Source organism: Hypanus sabinus, chromosome X2 (genome assembly GCF_030144855.1).
Source record: "Hypanus sabinus isolate sHypSab1 chromosome X2, sHypSab1.hap1, whole genome shotgun sequence".
In the NCBI taxonomy this organism is placed as follows: domain Eukaryota; kingdom Metazoa; phylum Chordata; class Chondrichthyes; order Myliobatiformes; family Dasyatidae; genus Hypanus; species Hypanus sabinus.
The window spans coordinates 895,361-909,219 of NC_082739.1; the positions used below are offsets into that span (position 1 = coordinate 895,361).

Consider the following 13,859-nt stretch of genomic DNA (forward strand, 5'->3'; position numbering starts at 1 on the left):
CTCAATAAGCCTTGCATGGGGTACCTTATCAAATGCCTTGCTGAAATCCATATGCACTACACCTACACCAGCTCCATTGCAAAGAAAGCCCAGCAGCGTCTCTGCTTTTTGCAAAGGCTGAGGAAAGTCCATCTCCCACCCCCCTCATCACATTCTACAGGGGTTGTATTGAGAGCATCCTGAGGAGCTGCCTGGTTCGGAAATTGCACCATCTTGGATCGCAAGACCCTGAAGCGGATAGTGAGGTCAGCTGAGAAGATCATTGGGGTCTCTCTTCCCGCCATCACGGACATTTACACTACAAGCTGCATCCGCAAAGTAAACAGCATTATGAAGGACCCCATGCACCCCTCATACAATCTCTTCTCCCTCCTGCTGTCTGGGAAAAGGCTCCGAAGCATTCGGGCTCTCACAACCAGACTATGTAACAGTTCCTTCCCCCAAGCTATCAGACTCTTCAATACCCGAAGCCTGGACTGACACCTTGCCCTACTGTCCTGTTTATTATTTATTGTAATGCCTGCACTGTTTTTGTGCACTTTATGCAGTGCACTTTATGCAGGTCTGTAGTCTAGTGTAGCTTTCTCTGTTTTTTTTTAATTACATAGTTCAGTCCAGTTTTTTGTACTGTGTCATGTAACACCATGGTCCTGAAAAACGCTGTCTCATTTTTACTATGCACTGTACCAGCAGTTATGGTCTAAATGACAATAGAAGTTGACTTGACTTGACTTGATTTGACTTGATCTACTGCTCTTCCTTCATCAATGTGTTTAGTCACATCCTCAAAAAATTCAATCAGGCTCGTAAGGCACGACCTGCGTTTGACAAAGCCATGCTGACTATTCCTAATCATATTAGACCTCTCCAAATGTTTATAAATCCTGCCTCTCAGGATCTTCTCCATCAACTTACCAACCACTGAGGAAAGACTCTCTGGTTTATAATTTCCTGGGCTATCTCTACTCCCTTTCTTGAATAAAGGAACAACATCCGCAACCCTCCAATCCTCCGGAACCTCTCCCGTCCTCATTGATGATACAAAGATCATCGTCAGAGGCTCAGCAATCTCCTCCCTCACCTCCCACAGAAGCCTGGGGTACATTTCGTCCGGTCCCTGCGACTTATCCAACTTGATGCTTTCCTAAAGCTCCAGCACATTCTCTTTCTTAATATCTACATGCTCAAGTTTTTCAATCTGCTGCAAGTCATCACTACAATCACCAAGATCCTTTTCCATAGTGAATACTGAAGTAAAGTACTCATTAAGTACCTCTGTTATTTCCTCTGGTTCCATACACACTTTCCCACTGTCACACTTGATTGGTCCTATTCTCTCACGTCTTATCCTCTTGCTCTTCACATACTTGTAGAATGCCTTGGGGTTTTCCTTAATCCTGTCCACCAAGGCCTTCTCATGGCCCCTTCTGGCTCTTCTCATTTCCTTCTTAAAGCTCCTTCCCAGTAGCCTTATAATCTTCTAGATTTCTAACACTACCTAGCTCTCTGAACCTTTTGTAAGCTTTTCTTTTCTTCTTGATTAGATATATTACAGCCTTTGTACACCATGGTTCCTGTACTCTACCATAACTTCCCTGTCTCATTGAAATGTACCTATACATAACTCTAAGCAAATATCCCCTGAATATTTACCACATTTCTTCTGTACTTTTCCCTGAGTACATCTGTTTCCAATTTAAGCCTCCAATTTCCTGCCTGATAGCCTAATAATTCCCCTTACTCCAATTAAACACTTTTCTAACTTGTCTGTTCCTGTCTCTCTGCAATGCTATAATAAAGGACATAGAATTGTGATCATGATCTCCAAAATGCTCTCCCACTGAGAGATCTGACACCTGACCAGGTTCATTTCCCAATACCAGACAGATCAAGTACAGCCTCTCCTCTTGTAGGCTTATCTAGATGCTGTGTCAAGAAACCTTCCTGAACACACCTAACAAACTCCACCCCATCTAAACCTCTCACTCTAGGGAGATGTCAATCGATATTTGGGAAATTAAAATCTCCCATCACAACAACTCTATTATTACACCTTTCCAGGATCTGTTTCTCTATCTGCTCCCCGATATCCCTGTTACTATTAGGCGGCCTATAAAAAACACCCAGTAAAGTTATTGACCCCTTCCTGTTCCTAACCTCTACCCACAGAGACTCCGTAGAGAGTCCCTCCATCGCGTCCACCTTTTCTGCAGCTTTGACACTGTCTCTGATCAACATTGCCACGCCCCCACCTCTTTTGCCTCCCTCCCTGTCCTTTCTGAAACATTTAAAACCCAGCACTTGAAGTAACCAATCCTGTCCTTGAGCCATCGAAGTTTCTGTAATGGCCATCACATCATATCTCTAAGTACTGATGCATGCTCTAAGCTCACCTGCTTTGTTCACAACACTCCATGCATTAAAATAGACACATCTCAAGTCCCGTTACCGCCTAAGCCCATTGAGCCAAAGCCCTCTCACTCTGCTGCCTCTCACTACGCTGCCCGCTGGATATTGCTGCCTTCTTTTTAAACCTTTCGCACTCTACTGGCTGACATCACGCGGCTGCGCAGTCTCAGCTCTCTTTAACCTGAGTAGTTAAAAAAAACACCCTTCGCTTCGAAATATCAGCAGATCACTCGCAGCCTTCTTGCTCTGAATTAAAAACTGTTGAAGATTCCTTGCCCTTTTAAACCTTTCTCCCTCTACTGGCTGACGTTATGCGCCTGCGCAGTCTCGCCTCTCTTTAACCTGAGTAGTTAAAAAAAACTCCCTTTGCTCCGAAAAATCAGCAGTTCACTCGCAGCCTTCTTGCTCCGAATTAATGTCCACCGGTTCTCCTTTGTCTATCCTGCTTGTTATTTCTTCAAAGAATTCCAGCAGATTTGTCAGGCAAAATTTTTCCTTGAGGAAGCCATGCTGACTACGACCTATTTTATCATGTGGCTCCAAATACCCCAAAACAACATCCTTAACAATCGACTCCAATATATTCCCAACCACTGAAGTCAGGTTAACTGGCCTACGACTTCATTTCTTTTGCCTTTCTCCCTTCTTGAAGAGTTAAGTGACATTTGCAATTTTCCAGTTTTCTGAAACCATTCCAGAATCTTGTGATTCTTGATAGATCATTACTAATGCCTCCATGAAATCTTCAGCCACCTCTTTCAGAACACGGTGGTGTAGACCATCTGGTCCAGGTAATTTACCTACCTCCAGACTCTTCAGTTTCCCAAGAACCTTCTCCCTAGTAATGGCAACTTCACACACTTCTGTCCCCCGACACTCTCGAACCTCCGGCATACTGCTAGTGTATTCTACAGTGAAGACTGATGCAAAATATTTGTTCAGTTCGTCTGTCATTTCCTTCTTCCCCCATCACTATCTCTCCAGCATTGTTCTCCAGTGGTCCGATATCTACTCACACCTGTCTTTTACACTTAATGTATCTGAGGAAACTTTTGGTATCATCTTTAATACTAATGGCTAGCTTACCTACATATTCCATCTTTTCCTCTGAATTACATTATTAGTTGCCTCTGTTAGTTTTTAAAAGCTTCCCAATCCTCTAACTTCCCACCAATTTTTGCTTTATTATATGCCCCCCTTTGGCTTTTATGTTGGCTTTGACTTCTCTTCTTTGCCACAGTTGTATCATCTTGCCTTCAGAATACGTCTTCGTTTTTGGGAGGTATATATCTGTGCCTTCTGAATTGCTCCCAGAAACTCCAGCCTTGCTGCTCTACCATAATCCCTGCCAATGTTCTTTTCCCAATCAACTCTGGCCAACTCCTCTCTCATGCCTCTGTAATTTCCTTTACTCCACTGTAATACTGATAAATCTGATTTTAGCTTTTTCTTCTCAAATTGCAGGTGAATTCTATCATATTATGATCACTGGTCCCCTAAGGGTTCTTTCACCTTCAGTTCTCTAATCAAATCCAGTTCATTGCATAACCCCTCATCTAAAACAGCTGATCCACCAGTGGGCTCTACCATGAACTGCTCTAAAAAGCTATCTTGGAAGCATTCCAGAAAATCCCCCTCTTGAGATCGAGCACCAACCTGATTTTCCCAAACAAGAGAAAATCTGCAGATGCTGGAAATCCGATGGAGGATCTCAGCTGGCCAGGCAGCATCTATGGAAAAAAGTACAGTTGATGTTTCGGGCTGAATCTACTTGCATATTGAAATCCCCCATGACTATTGTAACATTGCCCTTTTGACATGCATTTTCTATCTCCCATTGTAATTTGTAGACCACATCCTTACTACTGTTTGGGGGTCTGTATACTACTCCCATCAGGGTCAATCACCAAGTAAATGAAGAAGGCTACCTTTTCAATCTGGTCCGCACTCAGGATTAAAAAGACAGAACTTTGCGACAATTTTTCAGAGTTGGACTGTGACCAATCACCAAGCAGGATTCATTAGAAAGGGTGAATAAAAATAAGACAAGTGCAAGCGGAGTGCCCATTGTTATGAGTGGGTCAATATTTGGAGTGTTTGGGGTCATTGTCCTGCTGCAGAATGAAGTTGGGACAGATCAGATGTCTCCCTGATGGTAATATGTGATGGATGAGAGTCTGATTGTCCTTCTCAGCATTGAGGATTCCATTAATTTTGACCAGATCACCAACTCTATTTACAGAAATGCAGCTCCAAACCTGCAGGGAACCTCCTCCGTGCTTCACTGTTGGCTGCAGACACTCATCCACGTGGTGCTCTCCAGCTCTTCTGCAGACAGACTGCCTCCTGTTTGAGCCAAACATTTTCACTCTTCAGTCTAGAGCGTTGCTGCCACCGTTCAGCACCCCAGTCCTTGTGTTTTTGCACATATGTGAGTTTCTTGGCTTTGTTTCCACTTCAGAGGAATGGCTTTTTGGCAGCAACTCTTCCATGAAGACTACCTCTGACAAGACTTCTCCGGACTCTGGAGGGGTGTACTTGGGTTCCAGTGTTTTCTGTGAGTTCAGAGATGATAGCAGTGCTGTACTACTTCTGATTTAGAAGGGACGTCAGTTTGATGTATCTCTCATCTGCTGCACTACGTTTCCGTGGCTGACCACTGCCTTTCTGGTCCCCAACCTTGCCAGTTTCTTTGTGCTTCTTCAGGAGAGCTTGGACAGCAGGTCCTGAAACTCCTATATGCCATGAAATTTCTGCTTAGGAGATACCTTGCTAATCCACGGTGACCATTTCCAAAGGTTTCAAAGGTACATTTAATGTCAAAGAAATGTATACAATATACATCCTTAAATGCTTTATCTTTATAACCATCCACAAAAACAGAGGAGTGCATCAAAGAATGAACGACAGTTAAATGTTCGAACTCCAAAGTACCCCCAGCTCCTCTCCCTCTTGCATGTAAGTGGCAACAAAAAATGATCCCCCCTCCCCCCACCGGCAAAAAAAGCATCGGCACCCACCACCAAACACTCAAGTGTGCAGCAAAGACACAGACTTGCTGTACCCCGAAGACTACTCGTTCACCTGGCATTTGACATACCACAGGCTCTCTGTCACCCTAATAATGTTGGTCTTCATGGTGCAGGACACGTTTAACATGCCAAAGAGATGTTATGGATGTGGTGGGAGGTGAGGACCTCGACACAATAATTATCACTGAAGAGGTGGTGCTGAGCAAACTTGTGGGCATGATGATAGATAAGTCCCCTGGTCCTGATGGAATGCATCCCAGGGTACTGAAAGAAATGGCAAAATTTATAGTTGGGGCTTTGGTGATGATTTACCAAAATTCTCTGGACTCTGAGTTGGTCTCGGAAGATTGGAAAATGGCAAATGTCATGCCACTGTTCAAAAAAGGATGCAGGAAAAAGGCAGGTAACTATAGGCCAGTTAGTTGGGAAAATGCTTGAAGCTATTTGTTGTGTATGTGGCCTGGTTACACAACAATGCTATTAATAAAAACGCTGGAGATGGGAGCTAAGGTTCACGGTTCTTTACTGGCAGAAACCGAACTCGGCACACACATACAGATCAATATGCACCTAATAGCGCATGCTCAATATGTGCCTAATAGTGAATTCAACAACATGTTACTAAAACATAAAGTAGTCCCTTATTATACTGTAGGCTATACAGTACACAACTCCCCTTTTTTTAAATAGTGTATCCACTTTTTTTTACTGGGGCACTATGCTAAACAAAAAGCTTTACCCTTAACATACAAACGCCTACCATTTGTTTACTTAGTAACTTAATAATATCAAATTATAACAAGCTTAACTTTTGGTCTAAGACCCATTTATAACTCAAGTCTCTGGGGGTTGTCTTCTCTGCCTCTCCGGGTAATGTCTGTCAATAACTTGTTTGTTTTAATACAGATTTCCATATAAAAGCCTGAGCATAGGGAGTTAAGAAGATGTGCGCCTCCAACTTGCTAAGAGTTCTAGGCAGCAGATCGCCTCCATATAATGAAGACTGCTCTGTGCAGCTGTCCTAGATATATACGCATCTTTGTGCTATCACTTGTCTTCCTTACCCATATCTCATTTGATCCAACTGCGCTAATTACACAGCCAATCTTCGTATTCTCCTTAGATTCCAAATAGATAGCCTGACCCTTATGATAATAAGGGTCTTATTATATAATTATATATAATATTATATATTATATATATATATATATATATATATAAAATTATATATAATAAGACACTTATCATAATATAACTTTCCATCTCCTATTCCTGCTTCATATCTTTGTGCTGGTGATTCAGCGGGAGTGCTGGTTAGAGAAGTTAGAGAAATCAATGTTCATGCCATCAGGTTGGAGGTTACCCAGCCGGTATATAAGGTGTTGTTCCTCCAACCCCAGGTGAGGCGACATTTCACCTCTGAGTCGGCTGGTGTGGTATACTGTGTCCGGTGCTCTTGGTGTGGCCTTTTATATATTGGTGAGATCCGATGCAGACTGGGAGACCGTTTCGCTGAACACCTATGCTCGGACCGCCAGAGAAAACAGGATCTCCCAGTGGCCATACATTTTAATTCCACGTCCCATTCCCATTCTGATATGTCTATCCATGGCCTCCTCTACTGTCAAAATGAATCCAAACTCAGGTTGGAGGAACAACACCTTATATACCAGCTGGGTAGCCTCCAACCTGATGGCATGAACATTGACTTCTCTAACCTGTTAATGCCCCTCCTCCCCTTCTTACCCCATCGCTGATACATTTAGTTTTTTTTTCCCCTCCCTTTTTTTCTTTCTCTCTCTGCCTATCACTCTGCCTGTTCCCCATCTCTCTCTGGTGCTCCCCTCCCCCTTTCTTTCTCCCTAGGCCTCCCGTCCCATGATCCTTTCCCTTCTCCAGCTCTGTATCACTTTCGCCAATCATCTTTCCAGCTCTTAGCTTCACCTCACCCCCTCTGGTCTTCTCCTATCATTTTGCATTTCCCCCTCCCCCCACTACTTCCAAATCTCTCAGTATCTCTCCTTTCAGTTAGTCCTGACGAAGAGTCTCAGCCCGAAACTTTGACAGTGCTTCTCCCTATAGATGCTGCCTGGCCTGCTGTGTTCCACCAGCATTTTGTGTGTGTTGTTTGAATTTCCAGATTTCCTCATGTTTGCTCTGTAGTCTAGCGTAGCTTTCTCTGTGTTTTTTTTACGTAGTTCAGTCTAGTTTTTGTACCATGTAACACCATGGTCTTGAAAAATGTTGTCTCATTTTTACTATGTACTGTACCAGCAGTTATGGTCGAAATGACAATAAAAGCGACTTGACTTGAGGTACAGCAGGCTATCAAGAAGGCAAATGGAATGATGGCCTTCATTGCTAGAGAGAAGCAGGGAGGTTAAGCTGCAACTATACAGGGTACCAGTGGGGCTGCACCTGGAGTACTGGGTGCAGTTCTAGTCTCCTTACTTGAGGAAGGATATACCGGCTTTGGAGGCGGTGCAGAGGAGGTTCACGAAGATGATTCCAGAGATGAGGGGGTTAGACTATGCGGAGAGATTGAGTCACCTGGGACTATACTCGATGGAATTCAGAAGAATGAGAGGAGACCTTATAGAAACATATAAAATTATGAAAGGGATAGATAAGACAGACACAGGAAAGTTGTTTTCACTGGTAGATGAGACTAGAACTAGGGGACATAGCCTCAGGATTCGGGGAGTAGATTTAGGATGGAGATTAGGAGGAACTGCTTTTCCCAGAGAGTGGTGAATCTGTGGAATTCTCTGCCCAATGAAGTAGTGGAGGCTATCTCATTAAATATATTTAAAACAAGGTTGGATAGATTTTTGCATAGTAGAGGAATTAAGGGTTATGGGGAAAAGGCAGGTAGATGGAGATGAGTCCGTGGCCAGATCAGCCATCATCTTATTGAATTGTGGATCAGGCTCGACAGGCCAGATGGCCTTTTCCTGCTCCTATTTCTTATCTTCTTGTGATGGTAGTATATGTACTTTGATGATAAATTTACTTTGAAGGCGCCCAGTCAGCAGGGGAAACATAAAAGTCAGTTTACTCAGCAAAACTGGATTGTGTTATAATTATTTTCCAAACTAATCGCTAAAATTATATATTCCTCCTGCAGTTGGGGAGGAAGTTCAGGAGCCTGAAAAGCCACATTCAATGGTTTAAAAACAGTACCCCCCCCCCCCATCAGATTTCTAAGAGTCCTCTACTTCGGTATTCCTTTTTTTGTACTATATATTATGCCTCCCACTGTACTGCTGCCACAAAACAACAAAAAATAAACTTGAATCTGATAAACTCCTAAAAATATGCAATAACCAATTCTTATTATACAATGCGTGCAGTGCAACACGCTGTCAAGGAGGCGGAGTGAGAGTCAGTGAGAACTGGAATTAGATCTGCAAAACCACTTTCGAAAATTAATGCACAAGCATTCAAATTATAATGGAAGTAACACGCATTACAAAATATTGGAGAATATAACATATTCCAGCTTTTGCATCAAAACATGGTACAGTACAATATCCCCTTTTATTTCTTTTGCGGAAGTGCTCAAAGCTCGCGATAGCTTTAGTTTCAGTTAGAGCGGCGCGGTGTGCATTCCTGTTTTTTTCTGCTCTCGGTTTAGTCGGATTGACAGAGGGAAACACAGCGGTGGTCAAGATATTACAGCGACTGAAGGTGACAAAGAACGCCTGCTGCTTTCTACAGTTACATTGTACTGAAGTTTTTCGGGCGATGCATTGTAGTGAGAGGGTATAGAGAGGAACAGGATGGAAGGCGTGCGCGGGGGAGGAAGCCGAAGCTATTCAGTCACATATGTAAAAGATACCTGCTCCCCGATTTGTTTCCGCCCGCCAGTCCGTCCTCCCCCACTGCGTTGCACCGTTGTCTCAAATTCTACATGATTGCAGACTAACCTACAATGTGGAGATTTCACTCGCCGTAAACTGGGGTTTTTGTACATTGTCCTAATCCTTTCTCCCTCGACCGTCTGAAAGTCATTTCTTTGAGTCATCCAGCTGTTCAAGGTAATGTCAGTAGTTTAAGGAATAAGAGGACTTCTGATTGTAGTGTGGCAGGAGATTCCCTTTCTCTTCAACCCAAATTTTAGAGTATCTGTTTTAAAAAAAAATCTGCGATTTGCTTGGGAACTTGAATCATATGATTAAATCGTCACCGCGTGTGTGTGTGGTCTGCTCCTTTGACTGTATCGCAACACAAGACACGTGAAAATATAATCGGGCCGAGTTATTGTGCATTTGTGAGAAAGATACGGTGTTTAACTAATGTATTGGAGTTATTGAGGTATATTTTTCAGTGTTAATAAGGAGTTTACAGTTAATGTGTATTTGGATTTTCAGAAGGTTTTCAATGACATTAACAAGGTGAACAGGATTGGAGACTGGGGGAATCTACTCCTGTGCATTGAGGGTTGTTTCACAGAAAACAAAGTGGAGGAATAATTGGTTCCTAGGTTGATTGTCAGTCTTTGTTTATGTATAGTTTTTTTTAAAGATAAATTCTATTTTTCTTTTTCTGTAAATGCTTGCAAGAAAATAAATCTCAAGGTAGTATGTGGTAACAAACAGTGCTGTGTAAAAGTCTTAGGCACATGTATATAGAGCTAGGGTGCCTATGACATTTGCACAGTACTATAGTAATTTAATGTATTGTACTAGACTGCTGTTGGGGGAAAAAAAACAAATTTCATGACATTTGAGTGATGATAAACCTGGTTCTATGGGTCTCTGCTGTGGGCTAAGAATGGGAAGGGGGCAAAGAGAGGGGAATGGTGGTTGGGGAGAGGGGAGGGAGTGGGAAGCACCAGAGAGACATTCTGTAATGATAAATCAAATGACCTGGTGTTTCAGGGCTTGGTATGTTTGCCACCCATCTCTGCCAGCAGTCCCATTTCCCTCCTGGGGTGCTCCACGTTCACCAAAGGATGTTGGCAATGTTTCTTCCAGAGTTACAAACATGCTCTGTACTCCATATTGACAATTCAGTACTGTGCAAAAGTCTTAGGCTACTTAGTGTGTGCATTTGTTTCTTTTTCACTCTTATGTAATATGTGTTTATATATACAGTGCTATAAAGAAGTTTTCACTCCTCTCGGAAATTTTCATGTTTTATTGTCTTGCAACATTGAATCACAGTGAATTTAATTTGGCTTTTTTTGACACTGATGAACAGAAAAAAACTTTCGTGTTAAAGTGAAAACAGATCTCTACAAAGATCTAAATTAATTGCAAATATAAAACACAAAGTAATTGCATAAATATTCACCCCCTTCAAGTCAGTATTTAGTAGATGCATCTTTGGCAGCCTTGGGTCTGTGTGGATAGGTCTGTATGAGTTTTGCACATCTGGACTCTGTAATTTTTACCCATTCTTTACAAAACTGCTCAAGCTCTGTCAGATTACATGCAGATCATGAGGGAACAGACCTTTTTAAGTCCAGCCACAAATTCTTAATTAGATTGAGGTCTGAACTCTGACTTGGTCACTCCAGGACATTAACTTTGTTGTTTTTAAGCCATTCCTATGTAGCTTTGGCTGTATGCTTGGTGTCATTATCTTGCTGGAAAACAAATCTTCTCCCAAGTTGCAGTTCTCTTGCAGACTGCATCAGGTTTTCCTCCAGAATTGCCCTGTTTTTTACTGGATTCACTTCACCCTCCATCTTTACAAACCTTCCTGAGCCTGCTGCAGTGAAGTATCCCCAATGCATGATGCATGGACCACCACGCTTCACAGTAGGGATGGTGTGTTTTTGATGATGTGCAGTGTTTGGCTTACGCCAAACGTAGTGTTTAGTCTGATGGCCAAAAAGCTCAATTTAGATTTCATCAGATCATAGATCCTTCTTCCAGCTGACCTCAAGGTTTCCCACATGCCTTATGGCAAACTAACTGAGATTCCATGTGAGTTTTTTTTCAACAGTATTTTTCTCTTTGCCACTCTCCCATAAAGCATCCGGGCAACAGTTGTTGTATGCGAAGTCTCTCCCATCTCAGCCACTGAAGCTTGTAACTCCTCCAGAGTTGTCACAGGTCTCTTGGTGGCCTCCCTCACTAGTCCCCTTCTTGCACGGTCACTCAGTTTATGAGGACGGCCTGCTCTTGGCAGATTTACAGCTGTGCCATAATCTTTCCATTTCTTGATTACTGACTTAACTGTACTCCAAGGGATATTATTGACTTGGAAATTTTCTTGTATCCATCTCTTGACTTGTGCTTTTCAATAACCTTTTCACAGAATTGCTTAGTGTTCTTTTGTCTTTGTGGTGTAGTTTTTTGCCTGGATACTGACTCACCAGCAATTGGACCTTCCAGATAAAGTTGTATTTTGCTACAATCAACTGAAGCACTGTGACTGCACAAAGGATTCTGTTTAACTAATTATGTGACTTCTAAAACCATATGGTTTCACTAGTGATGATTTGGTTAGTCATATTAAAGAGAGTGTGTGAATAATTAAGTAATCAATTATTTTGTGTTTTATGTTTGTAATTGTCATTTAAAGTAAAGCTGGATAGGTATATGGACAGGAAAGGAATGGAGGGTTATGGGCTGAGTGAAGGTCAGTGAGACCAGGTGAGAGTAAGCGTTCGGCACGGTCTAGAAGAGCCGAGATGGCCTGTTTCCGTGCTGTAATTGTTACATGGTTATATATGGTTATATAATTAATTTAGATCACTTTGTAGTGATCTGACAGGAGCTTTTTTTCTGTTGATCAGTGTCAAAAAAGCCAAATTAAATCCACTGTGATTCAACGTTATAAAACAATAAAACATGAAAACTTCCAAGGGGGTGAATTATGTATATGTGTGTGTGTGTATTAAAAAAAAATTTTTTTCTTTGGCCTTTGACTTATTGGATACCTCAGAGATCGGTGTTGGGCCAGAATTATTTGCAATCGCTATCAAAGGCTGGTCTGAGCTGACGAAGTGTGTGCTTAAATGGAATGTGAATAGTGAGATTTTGAAAGGCTGAGTGAGGGGTGATCATGTGAGGTTATCCATTTGAGTTGAATAAGAAACAAATAGTGACCAGTTTTAAATGTGAGAGACTGGGTCATAGAACACTAAGGCACCAGAGACAGGCCTGTTGTTCTGCCAAGACATATTGACTCACACTTACCATAGCTGGCCATACCCCTCTTACCCAGGTATCCATCCAGATTTCTCTTAAATGGTGCCATTTGGTTAATGTTCAAGAATAACTGGGTGTCCTACTGCACAAGCCACTAAAAGCCAACAGCAGGCTGCTAGGAAAGCAAAGGGTCTTCACTGTTAAAGGGATCTGAGAACACGGGTATAAATATTAATGTATAGAGGGCTATGTTCCAGGCGCAGGTCGATGGGATGAGGCAGAGTAATAGTTTAGAATGGACTAGATGGACCTAGGGGCCTGTTTCTGTGCTGTAGTGTTCTTGACTCTGTGGCTCTATTACATAAGGAAAGCTTGTATAGTTTAGGACTTTATTCCCTGAAGTGTAGGAGAATGAGGGGAAATTTGATAGAGGTATACAGAATTCTGAGGGGTACAGATGGTGTAAGTGCAGGATATTTTCACTGAGGTTAGATGAGACCAGAACTAAGGGTCATGGGTTAAGGGTGAAAGGTGGAATGTTTAAGGGGAACATGAGGGGGACCTTCTTCACTCAGAGGGTGGACAGATTGTGGAATAAGCTGCCAGCACAAGTGATGGAAATTTCAACATTTAAGAGAAATTTGGATAGGTACATATTTGGTAGCTGTATGGAGGGTTATGATCAAGGTGCAGGTTGATGGGAGTAGACAGATTAATGGGTCGGCATGTATTAGATGAGCTAAAAGATCTGTTTTTGTGCTATAATGTTCTATTACTGTATTACATTTCTTCATGCAGAGGTGGTGATTCTTTGGAGTCTTAGAGGGTAGTGGAGGCTTGGTCAGTGATTTCATTCCAAATTATGATTGATAGATGTTTGGATGTTAGAAAAATCAAGGGATATAGGATTAACGCAGGAAAATGGTGTTCTGGAAGGTCTTGTTGAATGACAGTACGGGCTCGGGGGTCCCTGCTCCTCGTATTTTTGTTTCTTTACAATTTACAGTCTGCAAGTCCGGAACAAGGACTTCAGTTGGAGGCCTGTTTATGGGAAATGTTGTTGTTGTGTTTTGTTTTGTTGTTATTGCCGTTGCTGCTTATGTTGTTCTGTGGAACATCGTAGGCTCCCAAATGTGTGGTGACACTTGCAAACAATGTTCTTCACTCTATGTTTAAATGTACATCTGATAAATACAGTCGGCCCTCTGTATCCGTGAGTTCAGCATCCGCGGATTACACCAACCTCAGATTGGGATCAGTAAAGAAAAACCGGAAGTACTTACTCCAGCAATCATTGTTTGAGCACGTATAG

General features: G+C 42.2%; 1 protein-coding gene across 1 annotated transcript in view; it reads left to right on the forward strand.

Annotated features, from left to right (window-relative positions):
- The first annotated feature begins 9,037 nt into the window (after positions 1–9,037).
- LOC132385074 (E3 ubiquitin-protein ligase TTC3-like) overlaps positions 9,038–13,859 on the forward strand; it is a 277,705-nt gene continuing 272,883 nt past the window's right edge. The window contains exon 1 of the mRNA XM_059956787.1: positions 9,038–9,131. The gene's annotated coding sequence lies outside the window, so the exon portion shown is untranslated. The remainder of the gene's footprint in view (positions 9,132–13,859) is intronic.